The sequence below is a fragment of the Schistocerca serialis genome, chromosome 1 (assembly GCF_023864345.2).
Source record: "Schistocerca serialis cubense isolate TAMUIC-IGC-003099 chromosome 1, iqSchSeri2.2, whole genome shotgun sequence".
Taxonomy (NCBI): Eukaryota; Metazoa; Arthropoda; class Insecta; order Orthoptera; family Acrididae; genus Schistocerca; species Schistocerca serialis.
The window spans coordinates 911,835,242-911,862,372 of NC_064638.1; positions in this window are offsets into that span (position 1 = coordinate 911,835,242).

Here is a 27,131-nt window from a genome sequence, read left to right on the forward strand (position 1 = left end):
TTACCCGTGATAAAATGGATCGTTTGCCAATTGCGGAAAAGGTCGATATCGTGTTGATGCATGGCTATTGTGATCAAAATTCCCACGGGCGTGTGCTATGTATGCTGCTCGGTATCCTGGACGACATCATCCAAGTGTCCAGACCGTTCGCCGGATAGTTACGTTATTTAAGGAAACAGGAAGTGTTCAGCCACATGTGAAACGTCAACCACGACCTGCAACAAATGATGATGCCCAAGCAGGTGTTTTAGCTGCTTTCGCGGCTAATCCGCACATCAGTAGCAGACGAACTGCGCGAGAATCGGGGATCTCAAAAACGTCGGTGTTGAGGATGCTACATCAACATCGATTACACCCGTACCATATTTCTATGCACCAGGAATTGCATGGCGACGACTTTGAACGTCTTGTACAGTTCTGGCACTGGGCACGAGAGAAATTACAGGACGATGACAGATTTTTTTGCACGCGTTCTATTTAGCCACGAAGCATCATTCACTAACAGCGGTAACGTAAACCGGCATAATATGCACTATTGGGCAACGGAAAATCTACTATGACTGCGACAAGTGGAACATCAGCGACCTTGGCGGGTTAATGTAAGGTGCGGCATTATGGGAGGCCCCCATTTTATCGATGGCAGTCTAAATGGTGCAATGTATGCTGATTTCCTACGTAATGTTCTACCGATGTTACTACAATATGTTCCACTGCATGACAGAATGGCGATGTACTTCTAACATGACGGATGTCCGGCACATAGCTCGCGTGCGGTTGAAACGGTATTGAATAGCATATTTCATGACAGGTGGATTGGTCGTCGAAGCACCATACCATGGCCCGCACGTTCACCGGATATGATGTTCCCGGCTTTCTTTCTGTGGGGAAAGTTGAAGGATCTTTGCCATCGTGATCAACCGACAACGCCTGACAACATGCGTCAGCGCATTGTCAATGCGTGTGCGAACATTACGAAAGGCGAACTACTCGCTGTTGAGAGGAATGTCGTTGTTACTCGTATTGCCAAATGCATTGAGTTTGACGGACATCATTTTGAGCAATTATTGCATTAATGTGGTATTTACAGGTAATCACGCTGTAACAGCATGCGTTCTCAGAAATAATAAGTTGACAAAGGTAGATGTATCAAATTGTAACACCCGAAATAAAATGTTCAAACGTACCTACGTTCTGTATTTTAATTTAAAAAACCTACCTGTTACCAACTGTTCGTCTACAATTGTGAGCCATATATTTGTGACTGTTCCAGCGCCATCCATCACAAAGCGAATAAAAGTGGTCCAACTAAAACATTCGTATTTCTTTACGTACTACACGAATATGTAATAAAAATGGGGTTTCCTATTTAAAAAAACGCAGTTGATATCCGTTTGACGTATGGCAGCGTCATCTAGCGGGCCAACCGTAGCGCCAACTGGTTTCCCCCTTCAAGCTAGACAAGTTTTGTTCTTTGTAGTTTCTTCGTTTGATGCCTATTTCGTGAGATATTTGGCCTGATCTCGATCAGTGGACCATCCTGTATATACATCCAAAAAATATATGGGAAGTCAACTACAGCGAGATGTCCACGTATTATTCTGCCTCCCCTTCGGTAGTGCGCATGAATTCGGACCGGTCCTCAGCGAAGTCTGTCAGTGGGTAACCTTCAACTATATCTTTAAAGTTTGCCTACAAGGGCCACAGTCGTACTTGGAAGAAGTTATTTTTATCCATGTACACAGTGAACCAGCACATGTGTCACAGTCCTTTCATGTTCTGTTTAGAGTAGGCCAGATTTTTTAAGGTTTGTGAACTCCAGGCGGTGTGGTGGCGAAGCAAGAAATGTTATGAACGCAGGGGGTGCCTGTTTGGCCCACTCCTCTTTCCTGCTATCACTTAGGCTGAATTCATTTTCATTTAAACCTGTTGCACTAAGCACTATAGTTCCTCCTTACCTGCGACGAGAAAAGTCACTCGTTACAGAATTCAAGAAGGTCGACTACAGTCCTCTTCCATAAATCCATCAAGACACCCACGACAGTGAGAAAACCAGAGCGTGCTCTAGACATACGCCTGAAAATTTTGTTGAATACAGATACTAAAAGATCTTTACTTTTTCATGAAATTTTACTTTCTTTATATATTCTGTACGCTAGAACCTGTTAGTTATCAGTCAACAACGAAAAGTTGCATTTAATACAATCCTTTAAGCGACAGCCACTTTGCACATCGTTGTTATTTGTGGAGTATAATTCTGCTATAAGTACCGTCTGGTATTTGTAACCGAACCCACTGATTCCACGTGTGACCGATTCGCCTAATTTTTTGAAGTACACGAATCGCTTTTTGAGGTTTTCGCAGTGGGGGAAGTATTTCTTTTTGACTACGAAAATAGAAATTATTAGCTAATATAGTAGATGTGTTCGCTTACAGAGATATTTAACATGGTATAGGATACGATATTCAATTACTGGAAAGTCAATGTTTCAAGGAATGTATCGCTACGAAAAAACAGGCCACTGTATTGCCCTTTCAGACGGAAACGCAGTGAGCGACACGGCCGCTGCCTCACATAATCACAAAAAGTCGTCTAACACGACGCCCTCTTCTTCCCAGTAAACTGACGGCTTTTGTCGCTCCGTTGACCACTGGCATTTAATCTGCACTTTATAGCTGTTACTATTTTGCTGGCCCTAGAAATATTCAATTACTTGTCGATCACATCGACCCCTCCAAAGCGCGATGAGGATAACGGGGCCCGATTTACAGTAATTTCCGCTCACAACAAAGGATATTTCATTGAATAATCACTTTATTGCCTGCCTTGTCGTCTTATCAGCATCACATTAGCGAATGGACTGTAGATAGGTATGATCTTGCCACACGAGAAATGAACGCCAGCAACATAGTGCTCACAGTTCTTTGCGAAGTAAAAAGGCTTTTATAAAGAAAGAAATTACACAAAGTACATTAATACGTGTGTGAAAAAGGATCAGTCTCAACAAAACGTGAGTAGTAACAATTATATATGAAAAACATTGACACGCCAAAATCACATTTTTTAAAAATCATGATATGTGTTAATTCGCCGATAAAATGTACATTTACAGCGTTTGGTTTGCAGATGAGCAGCTATCAGTGCAGGACGCCATACAGTTGGTCCTGCTAAACCATGTAATGTGAAATCACGGTAAGAACCAAAACTAACAGAAACTTTACTTAGGCCTCACATTGTTAAATAAGTTGTAACCTAAAATATTTCCACTTTTTACAGTTTTCAGTAAACAAAAACCCAATGATGATGCACAGAGGTACTGAAACATGTTTGAGTAAAAAGAAAAAAACAGTGTGTTTGTAAAAAAGCGGAACTCATATTCCATGATTTAACTGCAAATGCGGAAAGAAAGAACAAGAGCTGCAGATTCAAAAGATGAACACGACAGTTCCTCAGTTCCTCTGTAAAAGATACTAACTCTACAAAGATTTGTGTCGATAGCTCAGAATGAGCAATTTAACTTTATTCATTCAGAAGCTTTATACCTATTACTGAAATGAATTTACTTTTTATAACTATTTTTTTGTGTTCAACTTGGAATTAAGAGGGATGCAGCTTATGCTTTTACAGCATAGCTTGATGGCAACCATCTTTAAATTTTGCTGTTACGAATTAATGAAATCAAATAACTAGAAAATTAGTGAAATGAATCTAGGGATCAATATCAGCAAGTAATTGGCAATACGACCAGTAAACATTAAGTTAGCAATGCGATCAGTAAATATTACCTGAATACAAATATATTTGTTGCTGTCTTTTCCAACATCAAAAACATAAGGTTCAATTGCGACAACTTTCTAGTGTCGTGACTCCGGAAATTTTGTTCTACCTCCTGACTACTTACATTTAAACAAAATTGTTAAAAATTTTGACAAGGAAATAGGGTTATATTTTTGACTTTAGTATAATGGATTTAAGATAAAATTTAAGTAACTTACTCAATTCAATAATAGCCATGCAGTTTGGAGTGTAACATTCAGTGCAGTTTTATTCACTTAGATTTAATAAAAGTTCTTGCTTTTTTACTGTAGCTGTTGTGGCTGAAAACTAGAGGATGATAACTGCAAAGGCTCTTCACGTCTACCTTGAGGTGGAATCAATTTATTACTACCATGTTGCCTGCGGTAGTTATTTTTCTTAACGTAGAGTTCGCTCCAAATTAAACCATAAAATACCTTTGGATAATCTTGATTTCCCAAAACCAGCAATTTCCGGAGACGATTTTACGACACAAATGCCACTGCCACAATAACTTTCACTCGAGCATGCAAAGCTTCAGCACTTAGAAAATATTAACATCCCCAGATATGACACAGGTTACAGTGCCTGCGACTGTCACATTTTCGTTCTTTCCGTGACACTCTGCGCCAAGGCCATCCATACAACCGCGGGCTGAAAACCCAAAGTGGATTCCCGCCTTTCTTAATTGTCTTTGTCAAAAGAACATAAAATTTTCCAAAAGCTTCTGAATATTATAGTCGTTATAACTATTGTAAACATTCATTAATATACCATTCGTTTCTTTAGTTAATTCCTGTTATTTCATGTTTTTTAACAATTGATCAAAAACATTTACCATACTTTGAAAAAATCTCAAATATCGATTTTTATGGGAACTGTTAAATTGTATTGTTTTTTATAAAATTTTAGTCAAATTTTAGCTGTTACGTTAGATGTTCATCAATTTTGGTTGTGTTGAACTAGACAGTAAATGATTACTGTATAGAGGAGTGCATCTATGAAGTAATGTCAAGGTCGAATGCGCAAAACCAAGCATAATTTTACCATGTGACTCACAGCCAATCGCGCATCAGTGATGTTCCCGTCTTCGTTCTGTGCAGGTCGTGCTGTGTTCGTAGAACTTACTGTTTATTTTAGTCTAGTATTATGTACTGAGTGATTATTTTTCTCTCGTAATGTTCTTTATTAACGATGGTAAGTAATCACGCCAAGTCTGCAAAAACAAGCGAGAGGAAAAGACAATCTTCCGCTGAATCCACGACGGCACAAGTGCGTGTCTTCCCTTTGCCAAATGGCAGAAGCAGACAGCTGAGGCCTGTGGTTTGAGAACCGTTCAGAGAATATCCAGCGACGCTAAGGCATCGATCAAAATCCATGGCTCAGTTGCTTTCAAGTAGAAACTGATATTACTCCCAAGAGTAAGCTCATTTTTAAGACGCCAAAGGCTAAGAATTCTGAAGAATACCATTCTGAAATAAAGTACAGTGTCTTTAAATCGCGGTTTAAAGAACCATTGTTGCCGTAAATCTCTGCGTGTTCGGTTATTATCCCGACTAATGCAACCATCCGCTCAGTGCAAGTAAACAAAGCCCCAAGTACGAGTTCCAAACATGCAGACAGCTTTGCACAGTTGCCATCTTATGGAATACCTCATAGTTTGTCACATATCAGATCAGAATTTCTGGTTCTTGTTATTGTCCGTAGACCCCCATAAGAGTTTGTAAGGCAGACGAAATTTTGAAGCAGCGTGCACAAAGTGTTGTTACCCCCATATTATTGTCATTACAACCCAATCGAGCTGGTATGAGCTCGGGTAAAGGCATATATTGCGGAAAAGATCATTACGTTTAAAACTACTGATGCTGAGACACAGGACAGAGGAGGAAATAACAGCATCTCAATATCTGCCTGGCGACTTGCGTAAGATACACAGAAAAACTGGAGGATGAATAGTTGGTTGGTTGATTGGCTGTTTTGGGAAAGGAGACCAGACAGCGAGGTCATCGGTCTCATCGGATTAGGGAAGGACAGGGAAGGAAGTCGGCCATGCCCTTTGAAAGGAACCATCCCGGCATTTGCCTGGAGCGATTTAGGATTGAACCGTCGTCCTGCCGAATGCGAGTCCAGTGTCTAACCACTGCGCCACCTCGCTCGGTGGAGGATGAATAGTACCGTAGGTAAATTGGTAGGACACGATCATGGAACCTTTCGTTATAAATCTTCCTGAATGCGAGTCATCTACGTCGGACAGCGAGATATGTAAGTACTGATTCCAGGTTCTTATGACTTTGTAAGGTTTTGCAGATGTATTAAAATTATTAATAGCTTAAGTATTCATCTTCATTTATTTCAATTATATACGCCGTCTTTCTGCTGTAAGCGTGTGCTGTTCACAACGTGCAAGTGTGCTGTAGACAACATGGTTTATTCCTTATAACAGCTGTAGTAGACTGTACAACGAAAGAAAATTAGGTTTGAATAAGTTTTGAACCATTTGTTCTGAGCAATGCAAAAATTCGTTTGATAAACCAGATCTTTATTGTTCAAAAGACGAAACATTGGACATTCATGGTATTTAAAGAAAGGAGCTACGTCATGATCAATGACGAAATGCGTGTGTGAGAGTGTGTGTGTGTGTGTGTGTGTGTGTGCGTGTGCGTGTGTGTGTGTGTGTGTGTGTGTCTGTGCTTTCACGTTACCAAGAAAGCAATTCATTGTGGAATTATGTTTATGTAGCGTGCCATCAGCTGACACCCTGCGTAGGCTGTCGGAAGAAAATTTACAGCGTTGCAACGAATCTTCCCCCTCTCTGTGTGGTGAAAGCGCCACACACCTGCCTTCGTACCGGCTCTCCACTCGTGTAGAACACTTGATAAGTGTTAAGTTAGAGTAGTAAAATTTATTTAAAGTGCCCGTTGCCCGAAGGCTGAAGAGCGACGTGGTTAGGCAAGTGAGCGAAATCCGCAACACTGTATACACTGCAACCATTTCTGCTGATCGGTACACCGGGCAGCATACATATCAGGCGTACACACAAGCGTTTTCTCTCACTATTCGTTTAAGAGAATATACAGGGTGTTTCAAAAATGACCGGTATATTTGAAACGGCAATAAAAACTAAACGAGCAGCGATAGAAATACACCGTTTGTTGCAATATGCTTGGGACAACAGTACATTTTCAGGCGGACAAACTTTCGAAATTACAGTAGTTACAATTTTCAACAACAGATGGTGCTGCAAGTGATGTGAAAGATATAGAAGACAACGCAGTCTGTGGGTGCGCCATTCTGTACGCCGTCTTTCTGCTGTAAGCGTGTGCTGTTCACAACGTGCAAGTGTGCTGTAGACAACATGGTTTATTCCTTAGAACAGAGGATTTTTCTGGTGTTGGAATTCCACCGTCTAGAACACAGTGTTGTTGCAACAAGACGAAGTTTTCAACGGAGGTTTAATGTAACCAAAGGACCGAAAAGCGATACAATAAAGGATCTGTTTGAAAAATTTCAACGGACTGGGAACGTGACGGATGAACGTGCTGGAAAGGTAGGGCGACCGCGTACGGCAACCACAGAGGGCAACGCGCAGCTAGTGCAGCAGGTGATCCAACAGCGGCCTCGGGTTTCCGTTCGCCGTGTTGCAGCTGCGGTCCAAATGACGCCAACGTCCACGTATCGTCTCATGCGCCAGAGTTTACACCTCTATCCATACAAAATTCAAACGCGGCAACCCCTCAGCGCCGCTACCATTGCTGCACGAGAGACATTCGCTAACGATATAGCGCACAGGATTGATGACGGCGATATGCATGTGGGCAGCATTTGGTTTACTGACGAAGCTTATTTTTACCTGGACGGCTTCGTCAATAAACAGAACTGGCGCATATGGGGAACCGAAAAGCCCCATGTTGCAGTCCCATCGTCCCTGCATCCTCAAAAAGTACTGGTCTGGGCCGCCATTTCTTCCAAAGGAATCATTGGCCCATTTTTCAGATACGAAACGATTACTGCATCACGCTATCTGGACATTCTTCGTGAATTTGTGGCGGTACAAACTGCCTTAGACGACACTGCGAACACCTCGTGGTTTATGCAAGATGGTGCCCGGCCACATCGCACGGCCGACGTCTTTAATTTCCTGAATGAATATTTCGATGATCGTGTGATTGCCTTGGGCTATCCGAAACATACAGGAGGCGGCGTGGATTGGCCTCCCTATTTGCCAGACATGAACCCCTGTGACTTCTTTCTGTGGGGACACTTGAAAGACCAGGTGTACCGCCAGAATCCAGAAACAATTGAACAGCTGAAGCAGTACATCTCATCTGCATGTGAAGCCATTCCGCCAGACACGTTGTCAAAGATTTCGGGTAATTTCATTCAGAGACTACGCCATATTATTGCTATGCATGGTGGATATGTGGAAAATATCGTACTATAGAGTTTCCCAGACCGCAGCGCCATCTGTTGTTGACAATTGTAACTACTGTAATTTCGAAAGTTTGTCTGCCTGAAAATGTACTGTTGTCCCAAGTATATTGCAACAAACGGTGTATTTCTATCGCTGCTCGTTTAGTTTGTATTGCCGTTTCAAATATACCGGTCATTTTTGAAACACCCTGTATGACGCACCCTGTAATTAAAGTATTTATGAAAAACTTACCTAATGATAATTCTGCATTTATTCACTTGAAAAGTGACTGCTATACTCCAACTTCCAACTTTAGCTTAAATTCACTTCTTTCAAATCTATCTGCTCCTAAGTCTGTTAATGGTCTGAAGCGTCAATGAAGATATTAGTCATGCTTAAGAAAAACAGTAAAAATACATTTAGGATAAAAACAGCCTTACACAGCCTGCTGGTAATTCATAACCAGAATAGTTATTTTGAATCGACTGCCAGCACCATTGGATCTCACGTTAACCAGATCGCAGAACGTGTAACGGCGTCGCTGCAATCTTATGGTGGTCAGCGTGTAACGCATGTAGAATATATTGTGTATTTGATTCAAGATATAAAGGTCACGTTGATGAAATTTCAAAGTCAACTAGTAACATCATCCACTATTTCCTGTTGTCAAAGATTTATTAACAGAATTCTGCTTTACTCCACCTATAGTTTTAATTTAACAAGTCCGTTCGCGTGACTCTGTCTCACGATTTTCACTTCCGCGTGTATCGGAATATTGACACTCGTGCTCGTTCTTAACATATTGCTATCGATCACAACAAACATCGAAATTTAAATAAACACTGTTTTATCAGGAACATCACTGGAATAATTTGATGTTTTTACAGTACAAACTGATGTGTGTCTCAAATGAAATTAGACACCGTAAAATTGACGACAGCACACATAGTTAATATTTTCAGACCGGAGAGCTGTTTCTTATTGTTACTGTCCGACCATGACACAGTTACAGTGTACAATAGTTTAAAATGCGTGTCAACTATAGCGCCGAATTACTACATGGATAATTTTTTAAACTGTCTCTCGGAACTGCATGTGAAATACCAGCCTCTTTCTTTGATTTTTGATGAAACTTCCGTAACACGGACATAGTGAGTAGAAGTTCACATATTTTATGAAAGTAAACCGTAAAGTACTGTTTACAATATTACAGTAAAGGGAAAGTTTGGGAAGCTTTCTTTGACGGACGTTTTGACAAGACGTTAAGATGACACACTGGACCGCACAGTGTACGGACCAAGTTGTTCAGACTAGCATTCAAGAGAAACGTGGGGTACAACACAGGCCTTTGTTGATCCAGAGCAAAAAATTAGCGAGGCGATAACACCACAGTGTCGAATTAACCACTTATATACTAGTACATGCTATCAACCAGGTGGTAACGCATGGATGGAATTCAGTCGAGAAATGCGCCTCAGAAAATACGGAGAGCATCATAATTAATAGCGAAAACTGAAACTGTGAAATTATACAAAAATAAAGTAAAAAATTTCCAGTCAACAACGTTTCGAAAATGAGCTATTTGCGAGGTAACTGCGAATGTACCTCCATTGAATTCAATATGAAATATTATCCTGATTAGAACAGGCTTTTGGAAATGATTCGTTTGTTTTCAAGCTTTATATTTGTTGAAGTATTGCATTTATAAATATGACTGATGCATGAATCGAAGCATGAACTCACCAAGTTTGCATTCTACACTCTAAAAATGTTCTGAGAGTTTCCTTATGATCACACGACCCATGTCGAAGCGGCAGCCGAATGTGCTCCACATCTTACGTAGCAACATCCCGCCAGTGGTCATCACGGCAGCGCCGATGAGCTGTCTGAGGTGTTCCAGTGTACTTTAGGTCAGGCGAACTGGGAGGAGGGGGAAGGGAAGGGGGGGACAAGGGAACAGAGCCACTTCACCTTACGACTATGCCCAATCCAGCGTTAGGGAAATTCGTTGTTTAGGTAGCGATGGACATCGATGCTCCAGTGACCGGGTGCTCCGTCTTGTTGGAAGATGGACGTCACGGAATCAGCAGTCAGTTGGGGAAGCACCCACAATAGCAAGACATCAAGGTAAGAGATACGCGTCACAGTCTTTTTCACAGAAGAAAAACGACCCAAAGAGCTTCGTCTGTTACATTTCACAGAAAACATTAAACTTTGCAAATGTCGTTAATGCGTCTGTATAGCTACTCATTAGAATCTTCATTCCATTCTGCAGAACCTGTAATTCATCTTCACTTTGACTGAGGATAGGAATGTCATTAGCGACTCTTATCACTGATATCTTTCACCTTGAAGTTTAATTCCACTCTTGAACCTTTCTTTCATTTCCATCATTGCTTCTTCGATGTGTAGATTGAACAGTAGGGACGAAAGACTACATCCGTGTCTTACACCCTTTTTAATCTGAGCACTTCGTTCTTGGTCTTCCACTCTTATTATTCCCTCTTGATTCTTGTACCTGTTGTGTATTACTCGTCTCTCCCTACAGCTAACCCCAACTTTCCTGATTATTTCGATTATCTTACACCATTTTACATTGTCATTTTACGCTTCTTCCAGGTCGACATGTCCTATGAACATGTCTTGACTTTTCTTTACTGTGCCTTCCATTATCAGTAACGTCAAAGCTGCCTCTCTGGTGCCTTTAGCTTTCCTAAAGCCAAATTGATTCTCCTCTAACACATTCTTAATTCTCTTTTTCATTCTTCTGTATATTATTCTTATGAGCAACTTGGATGCACGAACTATTAAGCTGATTGTACGATAATTCTCGCATTTGGAAGCCTTTGCAATCTTTGGAATTACACTACTGGCCATTAAAATTGCTACACCACGAAGATGACGTGCTACAGACGCGAAATTTAACCGACAGGAAGAAGATGTTGTGATATGAAAATGATTAGCTTTTCAGAGCATTCACACAAGGTTGGCGCCGGTGGCGACACCTACAACGTGCTGACATCAGGAAAGTTTCCAACCGATTTCTCATACACAAACGGCAGTTGACCGGCGTTGCCTGGTGAAACGATGCTGTGATGCCTCGTGTAAGGAGAAGAAATGCGTACCATCACGTTTCCGACTTTGATAAAGGTCGGATTGTAGCCTATCGCGACTGCGGTTTATCGTATCGCGTCATTGCTGCTCGCGTTGGTCGAGATCCAATGACTGTTAGCATAATATTGAATCGGTGGGCTCAGGAGGGTAATACGGAGCGCCGTGCTGGAACCCAACGGCCTCGTATCACTAGCAGTCGAGATGACAGGCATCTTATCCTCAAGGCTGTAACGGATCGTGCAGCCACGTCTCGATCCCTGAGTCAACAGATGGGGACGTTTGCAATACAACAACAATCTGCACGAACAATTCGACAACGTTTGTAGCAGCATGGACTATCAGCTCGGAGACCATGGCTGCGGTTACCCTTGACGCCGCATCACAGACAAGAGCGCCTGCGATGGTGTACTCAACGACGAATCTGGGTGCACGAATGGCAAAACGTCATTTTTTCGGACGAATCCAGGTTCTGTTTACAGCATTATGATGGTCGCATCCGTGTTCAGCAGGATAATGCACGACCGCATGTTGCAGGTTCTGTACGGGCCTTTCTGGATACAGAAAATGTTCGACTGCTGCCCTGGCCAACACATTCTCCAGATCTCTCACCAATTGAAAAGTCTGGTCAGTGGTGGCCGACCAACTGGCTCGTCACAATACGCCAGTCACTACTCTTGACGAACTGTGGTGTCGTGTCGAAGCTGCATGGGCAGCTATACCTGTAGACTCCATCCAAGCTCTGTTTGACTCAATGCCCAGGCGTATCAAGGCCATTATTACGAGCAGAGGTGGTTGTTCTGGGTACTGATTTCTCAGGATCTATGCACCCAAATTGCGTGAAAATGTAACCACATGTCAGTTCTAGTATAATATATTTGTCCAATGAATACCCGTTTATCATGTGCATTTCTTCTTGGTGTAGCAATTTTAATGGGCAGTAGTGTATGTAGATGACATTTTTCCGAAACTCAGCTGGTATGTCGCCAGACTCATACGTTCTAAACACCAACGTGAATAGTCGTTTTGTTGCCACGTCCCCAAATGATTTTAGAAATTACGATGGAATGTTAGCTATCCCTTCTGCCTTATTCGATTTTACGTCTTCCAAAGTTCTTTTAAATTATGATACTAATACTGGCTCCCCTATCTCTTCCCTATCCACTCCTGTTTCTTCTTCTATCAAATCATCACGTAGGACTTTCCCCTTATAGAGGCCTTGAATGTATTCTTTCCGTTTATACGCTCTCTCATCTGCATTTACAATGGAATTACCATAGCTCTCTTAATATTACCACCCTTGCTTTTAATTTCACCGAAGGTTATTTTGTCGTTTCTATATGCTAAGTCAGTCCTTCCAATAATCATTTCTTTTTTGATTGCTTCAAATTTTTCATGCTGCCTTTTCGCATTAATCTTCCTAGACTTCCTATTTATTTCATTCCTAAGCGACGTGTTTTTCTGTATTCTTCAATTTCCCTGGACATTTTTGTACTTCCTTGTTTCATCAATGAACTAAAATACGTATTTCCTCTGTTAACCATGGTTTCTTTATAGTTATTTTCTTTGTGCCTGTGTTTCTCTTTCCAACTTCTCTGATTGTCCTTTTTAGAGATGTCTATTCCTCTTCAACTGAACGTCTACTGAGCTTTTCCTTATCGCAGTATCTATACCCTTAGAGAAGAGTATATCTTCATACCTTAACACTTCCGAATCCTCCTCCTTTGGTTACTGATTTTTCCTGACTAGCCTCTTAAACTTCAGCCTACTCTCCATCACTACTAAATTAAAAGCTGAGTCTGTATCGGTTCCAGTGTACGCCTTACAATCCAGAACCGATTTTGGATGCAATCTAATTGAAATCTTGCCCCATCTCGCGTCCTTTTCAAAGTATACCACCTCTTCCTTTTGTTGTTCGTGAACAGAATATTCGCTATTACTGGCTGAAATTTGTTACAGAACTCAATTAGTCTTTCTCCTCTCTCATTCCTAGTACCAAGACCATATTTTTAAGTAACTCTTTCTTCTAGTCCTTCCCGTACAACCGCATTCCAGTCCTCCATGACTATTAGATTTTCACCTCCCTTTGCTTACTGAATAACCCTTCAATATCCTCATATACTTTCTCTCTCTTTTCATCTTCAGCTTGCGACGTCGGCATGTATACTTGAACTATCGTGGTCGGTGTTGGTTTTCTGTCGATTCTGATGATAAGAATCCTATCACTCAACTGTTCACAGTAACCCATTTCTGCCCTACCTTCCTATTCATTACGAATCCTACTCCCTTTATAACATTTTCGGCTGCTGTTGATGTTACCCTTTGGCCATCTGAGCAGAAATCCTTGTCTTCTTTGCATTTCACTTCACTGTCCCCCATTATATCTAGATTGAGCCTTTACATTTCCGTTTTCAGATTTTCTAGCTTCCCTACCACGTTCAAACATATGACATTCCAAAATACAGAGCTTCAAGTTACCCTATACTTCCGCAAGTAAAATACGCACGTAAAATTCTGTGCGATGCGAAAATGTAGCTATAAAGTGACGTACCACGGAGACGTATGCCGTAAAGTCTCTCCGCTATCATCAGAAGGGTTCTGAAAACTCCATCTTGTAGTAATGAACCATACGCAAAATTTTTGTGCAGTCCCACATAAGAAAACTATCAAAAGTTGACTGACCCATAAGATTAGTTTCATATGTGTGATATGCACTGCCGTAGCAAGGAAAACAAGAGAACCAACAGATAAATACTCCTACCGTAGCACAAACAAGACGAATATGCATCTGTTGAAAAGACTCCTACTCAAAAATTTGGATGCAGTCAGCTGCATCGTTCTGCTTTTTCAGCGCCTTTAAAAATTCTCCAAAAAATTTTGGCGCACGAACATATTCCCGCTTGTTTATGCTGAGACAGAAGGAGACAGCGGTAGTAGGAAAGAGACGGAAAAATAATAGATACTCTAAGAAAGTAGAGAGAAAGGTATTAGAAAAATTCTGACACCACGATGCATACAAGATGGATACAAACTGCAAACTATCGAGACGACCGGTAAAGCATCAAACATCGAAATTGACAATAGAAAGAGCCGAATGAAGTTCTTTGGACACCTGGACATATTACCTAGAAACAGACTTACTAAACGTTTATAGGACTATGTGACATGTCTTAAAGCATCAATAACTTATGTAATTGAAGCTAAGAATGATATTCCGAAAGCAAAAATTTACGTAATACACACATCAGGTAGAGATACATTCATAAGCAAAATCGATAAGTGGAAATTTATTCCAGAGTTGGAACCAAAACCATACCGAGCAAAGTGGACCCAAGAAAGAAAGAAGGCCTTTGCGAAGAAAATGAAGACATATTGGGAAAATAAGAAGAACCCTAAGAAGGATTGAAAATCGCCTGCTTATCGTTATACAAAGGGACATTCGCTAATAATAATAATAAAAATACTTGAATATAGTAGACAGTCGTTGTGATACAGAAAGAGCGGAGGACGCAATGGCAGTGTGAGAGAAAGAGAGTGACACAGTGGCAGTGGGACACTCGTCAACATCGCCAGATACCCAATACGGTCTCTAGTAATGAGGTGTGAGATGTTTCTCATCAACATCCAATGTGAGAAAGGCTCTACCTACGTAATTAGCTAACTATACTCGGAAGCAGTTCACAGTTTTAGAGAGTCATATCACGAGACATGTCAATGATTTCAGTAAAACATTACACAAAACGCCACATGAAACTTTTAATCTCCAACTGAGTATTCGCCGATTATAAAATTTTTGGCAGGTTAAAATTGTGCACCGGACGGCGACACGAACCCGGGGCCTTGCTTTTCGGTGTCAATGCTGTTTCTGACTGAGCTATCCAGGCACGACTCACGAGCCGCCCTCAGTGATCAACACAATGTGATCAAAAGTATCCGGACACCCCCACAAACATACTTTTTCACATTAGATGCACTGTGCTGCCACCTACTGCCAGGTACACCATATCAGCGACTTCAGTAGTCATTAGGCATCATCAGAGAGCAGAATGGGGCGCTCTGCGGAACTCACGACTTCGAACGTGGTCACGTAATTAGGCGTCACTTGTGTCATACGTCTGTAAGCGAGATTTCCACACTACTAAACATCCCTAGGTCCACTGTTTTCGATGTGATAATGAAGTGGAAATGTGAAGGGACACGTCTAGCACAAAAGCGTACAGGCCGACCTCCCCTGTTGACTGACAGAGACCGCCGACAGTCAAAAAATGGTTCAAATGGCCCTGAGCACTATGGGACTTAACTTCTGAGGTCATCAGTCCCCTAGAACTTAAAACTACTTAAACCTAACTAACCTAAGGACATCACACACATCCATGCCCGAGGCAGGATTCGAACCTGCGACCGAAGTGTCGCGCGGTTCCAGACTGTAGCGCCTAGAACCACTCGGCCGGCTCGCCGACAGTCGAAGAGGGTTTTAATGTGTAATAGGCACACCTCCATCCAGACTATCGCACAGAAATTCCAAACTGTATCGGGAGCCATAGCAAATACTATGACAGTTAGGCGGGAGGTGAGAAAACATGGATTCCATGGTCGAGCGGTTGCTCGCGGTACACAAAGTGGCGATCCGATAACAGGATGTGGGTATGGTGAATGCCCGGTGAATGTCATCTGCCAGCATGTGTAGTGCCAACAGTAAAATTCGGAGGCGGTGGTGTTATGGTGTGATCGTGTTTTTCGTGGAGGGGGCTTGCACCCCTCGTTGTTTTGCGAGCACAGGCCCACATTGATGTTTTAAGCACCCTGTTGCTTCCCACTGTTAAAGAGCAATTCGGGGATAGCAACTGCATCTTTCAAATCGATCGAGCACCCGTTCATAATAACCGCCTGTGGCAGAGTGGTTACACGACAATAACATCCCTGTAATGGACTGGCCTGCACAGAGTCCTGACCTCAATCCTGCAGATTACCTTTGGGATGTTTTGGAACGCCGACATCGTGCCAGGCCTCTACGACCGACATCGATACCTCTCCTCACTGCAGCACTCCGTGAAGAATGGGCTGCCATTCCCCAACAAACCTTCCAGCACCTGACTGAACGTTTACCCACGAGAGTGGAAGCTGTCATCAAGGCTAAGGGTGGGACAACACCATACTGAATTCCAGCATTACCGATGGAGCGCCACGAACTTGTAAGTCATTTTCAGCCAGGTGTCCGGATACTTTTGACCACATAGTGTACTTCCGCCAGTCCTCCTCTCCCACCTTCCAAACTTCACAGGCGTTCTCCTGTGACCCTACCGAGGTTGGACAAAAATATGGAAACACCAAAAACACAACACATTACCATGCCTGATACCGTGTAGGAAAACCGCTGGCATTCAAAATAGCTTCCAGTCATCTCGGAATGGGTAAACACAGGTTCCGTATGGTTGTCAGGGAATCTCATGCCATTCTTCTTGCAAAATAATGAAAGGTATAGGTAACGATGACGGAGGTGGATAGCGATCACGTACCCTTCTCTGCTACGTAGACCACAAAGCGTCAGTAATACTGAGGTCTGCTTTCTGGGGTGGGCCAGGGGAGATGCGAGAATTCACTTTCGTCTTCACAAAAATATCTAGGAACAGGAATCCAGTAGTCTTGGAACACAGCATCACGAATGAGGAACCAACATTGTACCCTGAGGTGGACCTGATCAGCAAAATGGGCACATAATTATTGTCAAGAATGCAACCTTGCAGAATAACCACGTGGTCCGAAGAATACCACGATATTACTCCTCAAATCATTGCTAAATTACTGCCAAGTTTCATTCTTACAAGGGAACCTCCCCATCGCACCGCCCTCAGAATTAGTTATAAGTTGGTACAGTGGATAGGCCTTGAAAAACTGAACACAGATCAATCGAGAAAACAGGAAGAAGTTGTATGGAACTATGAAAAAATAAGCAAAATATACAAATGAGTAGTCCATGTGTAACATAAGCAACATCCAGGGGTTCACCAGGTGCCTGTGAACCCATGAGCGCCATGGTCCCCTGATTAGCGTGTGCAGCTGCGGAACGAGAGGTCCTTGGTTCAAGTCTTCCCTCGGGAGAAAATTTTATTTTTTTGTTTTCAGACAATTATCAAAGTTCAGGCACTCACATATAATCAACTTCGCTCTCCAAAATTCCAGGACATGTTCAGATTTGCTTGGACATATGCAGGATTTGACGGTCTACACACGGAAAAATTTGAAAACGTTAAAAACATGTTTTGACAGAGCACAGACAAAACTGTGCGACTGTGAAACTGTTGCATTCATTTGTTGCAGTTAATGTGACAAACTCTTATGTTTTCACACTTTTTTGGGAGTGATTATCACATCCACAAGAAGACCTAAATTGGGCAAGGTAGAAGAATCTTCTTACCCATTCACCAAGTGTACAAGTTAGCTGGGTCGACAACATATTCCTGTCATGTGACGCACATGCCGTCACCAGTGTCGTATAGAATATATCAGACGTGTTTTCCTGTGGAGGAATCGGTTGACCTATGACCTTGCGATCAAATGTTTTCGGTTCCCATTGGAGAGGCACTCCTTTCGTCTACTAATTGCACGGTTTTGCCGTGCGGTCGCGAAACACAGACACTAAACTTATTATAGTGAACAGAGACGTCAATGAACGAACGGACAGATCATAACTTTGCGAAAATAAAGAATGTAAAATTTTCGGTCGAGGGACGACTTGAACCAAGGACCTCTCCTTCCGCAGTTACGCTAACCACGGGACCACGGCGCTCCTGAGTTCACATTGTCCTTGTTGTTGCATATCTTGCACATGGACTACTCAGTTTGTATATTTTGCTTAGTTTTTTCATAGTTCCACACAACTTTTTCCTGTTTTCTCGATTGATCTGTATTCAGTTTTTCAAGGCCTATCCACTGTGCCATCTTATAACTAAATCTGAGGGTGTGCGATGGGGAGGTTTCCTTGTTAGGAGTTAACTCGACCAGAAGTTGGAAGCAGTGTGAAACAACACTCATCCCACCAAGTTACTTTTCTCCCTTACTCCATAGTGTTGGTTTATGGCTTCAGCACAGCATTTTCCTCTTATGGTGGTTAGCATCACTGATTAGTGGTTTTGGAATTCCATTTCGCCCTGCAATTCCCTGCTTATGGGCCTTCCTTCGTGTTGCTTTAGTACTGACAGGGTTCGCGAATGCAACGTTCAGTTCTGGAGAGACTTTTGTAACTGACATCCTCTTATTTTTCGTCACAGTCCTCTTCAATAACCGTCAGTGCTGATACATACTTTTGCTAGCATTGTGACTTAGCGGATGTTTCTCCGTTTCCCCTGTATGTGGTATAAATCTTCAATACAGTGCCTCTTGAGTCACCGAACACTTCGGCTACCTTGGTTACGGAAGCATCCATCATACGATCACCAAGAATTTGTCCACGTTCGAATTCATTTAGCTTCGATACACCACACTCAGAACTACTCAGAACTACACAGAACACTTGTAGGGAAGCAGCATACTCACGCCGTAGTAAATTCACAGCAGTCTTTCCACTGTGTGCCAGCCAGTCCGCTGTAACTAGCTCTGACGTCATAAATGTTGCGCAATATTTTAAAAATCAAGTAAATAACCTAAAATGTTTCTAGCATTTCAGGAGTAATACTAAATTAATATGTGTTGAATATCAGTTCGATAACTTTAACCATTTTCGGAATTTGGACGTTTTTCTGTAAAAATCATTGGCGCAACAGAAAAGAGCTAGAGACTTAAAAATTTATATTTAGATTCCTTTTTCATAATAATTTAATAGAAACAGTACTTTGGATTTCACAAATTAAAATTTTAGTGGAAATTCACGATTTTCTGGTTTTTGTCTTAAAAATTAAGGAAGCAAGATAGATTAAGTAGGTTAATAAATAAGGCTAGAATGTTTATATTTAAGTAGAATGGAGATCCGCTATAACCATAAAGATATGATAAGTTTCATTTGAATAACTATAAAACTATAGTGACAGCGTATCTCCAAAGGGCAGGTTCAGAGCTCGTCTACTGCGTGTAGTGTAATTAAATTAATTCTCTCGCCCAAAATATTTTACTTAGCCACGTCAGACTTTTATTATGATTACTTACCTGTGTGCTGAATGCACATTGGCCATCAGCAAAAGAAGCTGTGATTTATTCGGTAACTTAAAGTGGTGCATTGCTAGCCCAGCGGCTAGTCGGGAGAGCCGATTTGATCAGGCGTTCCCTTAGCCGTCCGCACCGCGGCTTTATATATATAAGAACGCTGCGCGAGGAAGGAAGGCCCCAGTTCTCTCCAGACCCTGAATAGCACGCCATCTGTGTCGGGAGTTGCGTCGCGTCGGTATCATTGCTACAAACAGCCTCGGATGCCGTATTAAGTTACTCGGAATACGCGTATCTATGAAATCATTTTCGAGAGAAGTGTTAATTCTGGGATGACTTTAATGATATATCTTCAGTTTGCGTATGTCGTATTTGCACGTGCCGCCGCGGGACAAACATTCTAACATTATTTAGCGTGGCGTTTGATGAAACTAATCATCAAATTATGGCGATCATTCATTTAAACATTTAATTTGGACATTTATAGTTGCATCAGCGCATTAGACTCTGAACTGCTCTGTTAGTTAGATTGTGTGGATTCTTTTGTTTTCATCTGTGACTTTCAGAATACAGGACATTTTTTTCACGACTGTTTTTTATTATAAATCCCAGACAATCTCCTAATTCCTCAGAGCTATAAGCTGTAACTATAAGTGTATTCTCAGATGAAGTGGGCACTAGGAATTCTAATTACAGGCTTCACGTTTTGCTAATCACTTTCTGGTTGCCAATATTGTAGTTAGAGAGCCAGTGTTGAGAACGGCGAAAGACAGCATAAATAACATTCTAAATAATAGGAACTGGTTTTACATTCTACAAACCAAACATTTATATAAACAACATAAAATTGATAAAAAAAAGTCCACCCGCCGCCCCACACACTGTTCTGAATACGACTCCATTTGTAACTTACATTGCACAGCGCCACGTTTTGGTCAATACAACAGCGCAACCTGCAGGCTTGGCTAACTTCTTCATTTACGTTCAAGCAGTTTTACGTTTTTATCCAACCACATTATTGGACTACCATTCCTGTCAGAAAGAGTATCGCGGTGAAATTGCTTAGCCTAGCCTAGTTAATCGCTACCACAATGGATCTTTCACTCTGTAATGAAGCGTGAGCTGTATTTAAACTACCGGGAAAATTAAAACTGTGTACTGGATAGGTGTCCTGGGCTCGATTCCTGGTCCAGCATAAAATATTTCAATCTGCCACAGGAAATTTGACTGCATTAGCCATGGAATTTTCCGAGCTTGAGGCTATAGCTTGGTGGTACAGCTTTGATTGAAGTTCAGTGTTAAGTAAACTTAGCTTAATGGGGTCGAAACTCAACTGCACCGGCACAACCTTGGCCTCGCGTTGAGCACATTTATCGGTTATTTACGTGATTTTTTCACTGTGAACACTAATGACCGTTATATTACTACACCGTAATTTTAAGAGCTATCTGGCACTATTCCATTGTAGGTCATTCCCATTTTAAAACTCTTATTTGAGACAATATTTGGACACTGATTTGCTTTGACATTGTATTTGTTTCTGTTATAATTCCTTAAGAAAAGTCTAGTAATCCGTAAAAAATCGTAAAAATACACTTGCATCGGCATAGAAAGCAAAAAATTATCGATTATTATTAAACGTACAACAAGAACTTACTACGCTGTCCTAGCAGGAGGAGAGGTGATACTCCTACATGGCGTGTCCCAGGTGGCGGCTAGGGGGGTCCTAACTCGCTTTACGGCGGAGTTGAGTAAAAGCTCTCGCGGACCGAACATACCCTCTGGGGTTAACAACTGTAGTTGCAAATCGAAGCTTGTACCAGCTAAGGTTAATTACCTTTGAACGTCAAATATGGACAGGTCTTTTATGAAAAAAATACCACCATCCCGCCCAAAGAGGGAGGTAAATGCCACATCGGATTCAGTGGGTAAACAGTTGAACGAAAGCAATGAATAGGTGCAATTACGATCACACAGATGCGTAGTGACATACAAAAAGAAGATTCAACATAAGCAAATGAATTATAATACAACACACAACATAAACTCGCAAACAACATATTATAGTTACAGCAAATTCTCAAGTGAACTATACTACTTTGTGAACCTAGCCTGCCCATTAATAAAAGAGAGAATTTAGTCACATGCTGTAACCCGAAGTTGGATATCAAGTTCAGTCACTGAGGCTAGAGAAAAACAATGATGGTATGAGTATGCTATGTTAAATGACTTGAGCAATAAACAATTGAAAGAAGAAATCAAAAAGTTTCAGAAATACTATACAGACCTCCTAAATTCTGAGAAACAAAAACATTTTAAAAGTGTCATTCAGAACTCAAAAATAATATTTCCAAAACATCTTGGTAACTAGTAAATAGAGAAATAGGTAATCTGGGAAACATACAACAGAAAACCACTTGCTGAAAAATGGTACAATAGAAATTGATCAGAATAATGTAGCAGACCTATTTAACATTTATTTTAACTCTGTTGACTCAAGCATAAAAAATCAGCTTAAAAATCACAAATACAAATTCAGAAGAACACTAGTATCAGGAAGTATATTTTAAGACCAACAACTGAAGAAGAAACAATCAAAACAATGAGTAGCTTGAATAATTCTCATGCAGCAGGATATGATGGTCTTAGTCTGGATACTCTTAAGAAATGTATTCATAAAACTGCATCATCTTTATCAGCAATTATCAACTCTCATGTGAAAGATGGTTTATTTCCAGATGAGTTGAAAATTGCTCGAGTTGTGCCTATTTTTAAAAAAGGAAATAGGAATTTAGTAGAAAACTTTTGATCCGTACCTGGTCTCCCAATAATATCCAAAATCTTTGAGAAAGCAATACACATAAGAATCTGGAGCTTCCCAGTAAGCAAAAAGGAGATTTGTAAGGGGCAGTGTTGGTTGGTCAAGGGGTCATCTATCGTTACAGCAGCATCCAACTTAATCGAAGATATCATTCAAGCTATAGATAATAAAGAACATGTATGTGGCATCTTTCTAGACTTACAAAAAGCATTTGACTGGGTTGATACAACCACACTGCTGGACAAACGTGGAGCTGTACCATTCGAGGCATAGCCCATAGTCTGATTACACTCATGCTACTAAATTAAGGATAATGCTGATACATAGTGAAACACCGCTCTGGTGGGTGGTTTTCGGGTTTAAATCACCTCGGGGTATGACCATGCGGTGCATTTGACCTGCGGTCGTCGCACGGTGGCACTGGCAGCAGTCCACATATGCAGAGGTGTGTTGGTGCATGTCAGAGTGCGGTGCAGCGAGTAAGTGTGCAGACGTTTTCAGACGTGCTAATGGTGACTGTGTGTTGAAAATGGCTCAAAGAGCACATATTGATGACGTTATGAGGCGTAGGATACTAGGGCGACTGGAGGCTTATCAAACTCAGCAGGTCGTAGAATTGGCCCTCCATGTGCCACAAAGTGTGATCTCAAGATTATGGCAACGATTCCAACAGTTAGGAAACGTGTCCAGGCGCTACAGTACGGGACGTCCACAGGGTACAACACCACAAGACGACCGATATCTCACCATCAGTGCCCGCAGCCGGCCACGGAGTACTGCAGGTAGCCTTGCTCGGGACCTTATCACAACCACTCGAATAGTTGTCTTCAGACACACAGCCTACAGACGACTGAACAGAAATGGTTTATTCGCCCGGAGACCTACAACTTGCATTCCACTGACCCCTGGTCACAGGAGAGCCCGAAAAGCCTGGTGTCAAGAACACAGTACATGGTCATTGGAACAGTGAGATTATGTTCACGGGCGATTCCAGGTATAGTCCGAACAGTGATTCTCGCCGGGTTTTCGTCTGGCGTGAATCAGGAACCAGATACCAACCCCTTAATGCCCTTGAAAGGGACCTGTATGGAGGTCGTGGTTTGATGGTGTGGGGGGGGATTATGATTGTTGCACGTACACCCCTGCATGTCTTTGACAGAGGAACTGTAACAGGTCAGGTGTATCGGGACGTCATTTTGCACCAGTATGTCCGCCTTTTCAGGGCTGCAGTGGGTCCCACCTTCCTCCTGATCGATGATAACGCACGGCCCCACCGAGATGCCATGGTGAAGGAGTACCTTGAAACAGAATATATCATGCGAAGTGAGTGGCCTGCCTGTTCTCCAGACCTAAACTTCATCGATCACGTCTGGGATGCTCTTGGTCGACGTATCGCTGCACGTCTTAAAACCCCTAGGACACTTCAAGATCTCCGACAGGCATTAGTGCAAGAATGGGAGGCTATACCCCAGCAGCTGCTCGACCACCTGATCCAGAGTAAGCCAACCCGTTGTGTGGCCTGTGTACGTGTGCATGGTGATCAGAACCCATATTGACGTCGCGGTACATGCGCAGGAAACAGTGGCATTTTGTACCACATGTGTTTTGTGACGGTTTTCTCAACTTATCACCAATATCGTGGACTTACATATCCAGAAGACTAGAACACAAAAAAATATTTTTGTAATCAGTTGCATTGGATCAAAAACAAATAAATAATTAAGAGCAGAAAACTTAAGAATTTCACAAATGAATTAAATAAACAAAAGATTTAAATAGTTGAGCTCCAAAAATGAGAAACACAATAGAGGACGTATTCGAGTCGCAGGGATATAAAATTTATAATGGGAAACCAGGACAGAGGGTTGGAAAGCTATGTCCCCAAATATGGAACAGGGTCTATAGAGAACATAAAAATAATAGATTCGATAACTAATGTTCAAGCAATATCACCAAGAACTGTAACTCTGACTTTTACAACAGTGAACAAAACCTACACAATTATAAATGCTTATGACCTTACAAATACAAAAAAATCCAAGAAAAGCAAAAGAAGAGGTAGGTAAATTTTGAGACCATCTCGAACAAACTGTGAAAAGAATAATTTAAAGGAATCTAAAAATCTTATTGGGAGACTTCAGGTCCAGCAGGGAAAAGGAAGGAAATATTAAGATATAATTGGAAAATGGTGTCCACGTAACTTTACAATGGTCAAAGACTTGTGGAACTCTGCAGAGAAAACAACCTTATATCGAAACCAGCATACTTCGAGAGGAAGCCACATGAACTTAAAACGTGAAAAACCCAGACTGGAGGAAGGGGGAGTGGCAGCTAGAACATGACTGTATAGACATCGATTTTCATAAGGATATATACAATGTTAAAGTATCGAGAGGAGTAGACACAGGCTCAGACTACTAAGTTAAAACTAACATCAAATTCACTCCATTAAGGAAAAATTGAAAAAAAACCAATAAAACAAGGAAGAGGTATGACCCACAGCAACTAATAAAAATGAGAGATCCCAACAAACAACACAAACCACTAAACTAACAGGTAATCTTGAAGGACGTGTACCAAGTCTCATGAAATAAGCTGAGAATCTAGCTCTCTTGAACTCACAAAGAAAACATGCATGGTGGACTCTGGGACGTGGGAAAGTCCATGAAGAAAGACACCAAGCATAGTTAAAGTTTCAAACACACAAAACAGAAGTAAATGCCATCAACTTCAAAAATGAAAGGAAAAAATTTCACATAAAGCATTAGGAGAATTAAGAGAGAATTCCATAAAGACATAATAAAGTCTACAGAAGATAATTACAACAAAATGAATTCCAGGTAAAATCATAAAATCCTTGGGAAAGAAATACAATAATGTGAGTCTACGACAAGAATACTGAAAGATGAAGATGGAAGAAGGGCACACAGTAACAAAGAAAAGACTGAAATCACGGCAAAAGCATTTAATAAACTTCTGAATTGTGAGAAACCAAAAGAAATCGTTCAAATTGACATATACATCCCACTGAAAACCGAACCTAACAAAGTCGACTTTTCAACTTTCCAAGATGTAGAAAGATTCTTCAAAGGCCAAAAAAGTATATGGCATGTGCAGATCAGGTTTTTGTTGAAATGTGGAAATATTCAAGTGACACAGTCAAGACCTGCTTACACATGGCTCTAACAAAAATTTGCATAGCAGAATAATCCCCTGGACATTAAACCATGGCCATCAAACACTCACTACACAAGAAGGGGCGTAAGAGAAATCCAGACAACTACAGATGAACATCACTCCTAGATTGTACATACAAGATTTTATCCAAGATCCTACATGGCAGATTCAAGGAAGAACAAGAACGGGAGTTAGGGGAGTACCAGGAAGGTTTTGGAGTATAGAGAAGTTGTGCAGAGCAGATCATTAGTTGAAAATTGATTATGCTTTACTACATGAAACGGAACAAACCTCTTGCAATAATATTTGTAAATTTTAAGAAGGCTTATGACTGCCTATAGACCTTTAGTACTAACAATTTTAAGAAATCTGGCACTCCATCCAAAAACAATTAAGTTAATAGGACTTACTCTAACCAATGCCAAACAAAAGGACAAGTTTAGAGCAGAAATTTCTAAACCATGCCTTACAAAACAGGCTTAAGACAATGTGACCATCACTATTACTATTCATCTGTGCCCTACAATACATAATGAGAGAATGGTACAAGGATAACCCAAAGAACATAAGAATTCGAAGTGCAAAAACTAATTTAAGTTTGAACTCTTGGGATTTTCTGATGATCTTGCTCTCCTAGCCAACAATATCAAGAACCCAGACAACAAGTTAAGTCATTAAAAGACTAGCACAGAAAATTGGCCTCAGAATATCATTTGAAAAAACAGAGATTATGCTAATTGACCCACCACTTGCAAACAAAATTACAATAGGAGAACACGAAATCGAAACTGTTGATAAATTTAAATGTTTAGGTGAAATCGTAACTTACAGTCTAAATGAGAAATCATCATAGCAAAATAAAATAAAAAATCTGAACAAAGCAAAATACATTATCAAAAAGCCAAACATTAAAAAGAGTTTATCCATAGACGCAAAATTAAAACATTATAAAAGTTACACAACCAGAAATAACTTACACTGCTAAAACCATCTTCAAAATAACCAATACACAGAAATCGACAAAATATTAAAGACAGAAAGAAGAAGAATAGTACATACATAAAAAACAATATAAAGTAAATGGGCATTGGAAAATAGCTTCAAATGAAACAGTGTAAAAGAGAATAGAACCAATAACGAACATGATCAGGAAGAAGCGTATCTCATTCTTTGGACGTTTGATGAGAATACCAGAAAACAGTATTACTAAGGAAATAATAGAAAAACTGTGGATCAGTAAGAGCAACATTAAATGGATCACAGAAATTAAGAAAGATATAAGAAAACTCCAAATTACAGTAGACAAAAATCAGAGAAAACCAGAATACTGCAAGACACAGAAACTAGGCTACTACCGAATATCAGTAAAAGGGCTACCGGAAGAGTGATCTCAGACAAAGAAAGACAGAAAATCTCTGAAAGAATGAAGAAGTATTGGACAGGCAGAAGAGCAAAACACCCTTCAAATAACAATAAATTACAACAATCCCTGTTTAACCACTGCACAATTGAATTGTCTTATTGAATTATTATTGAACTGTATTGTATTAGTGTATAACAACAATGAACCTCGGTATAACTGACTAGGGTGATTCAATGAAGGCCATAAAATAAAAAATAAAAATATACAACAAGAGATTCTGAAGTCCAAATACCCTTTACGAAATATTAAAGATGTCCAA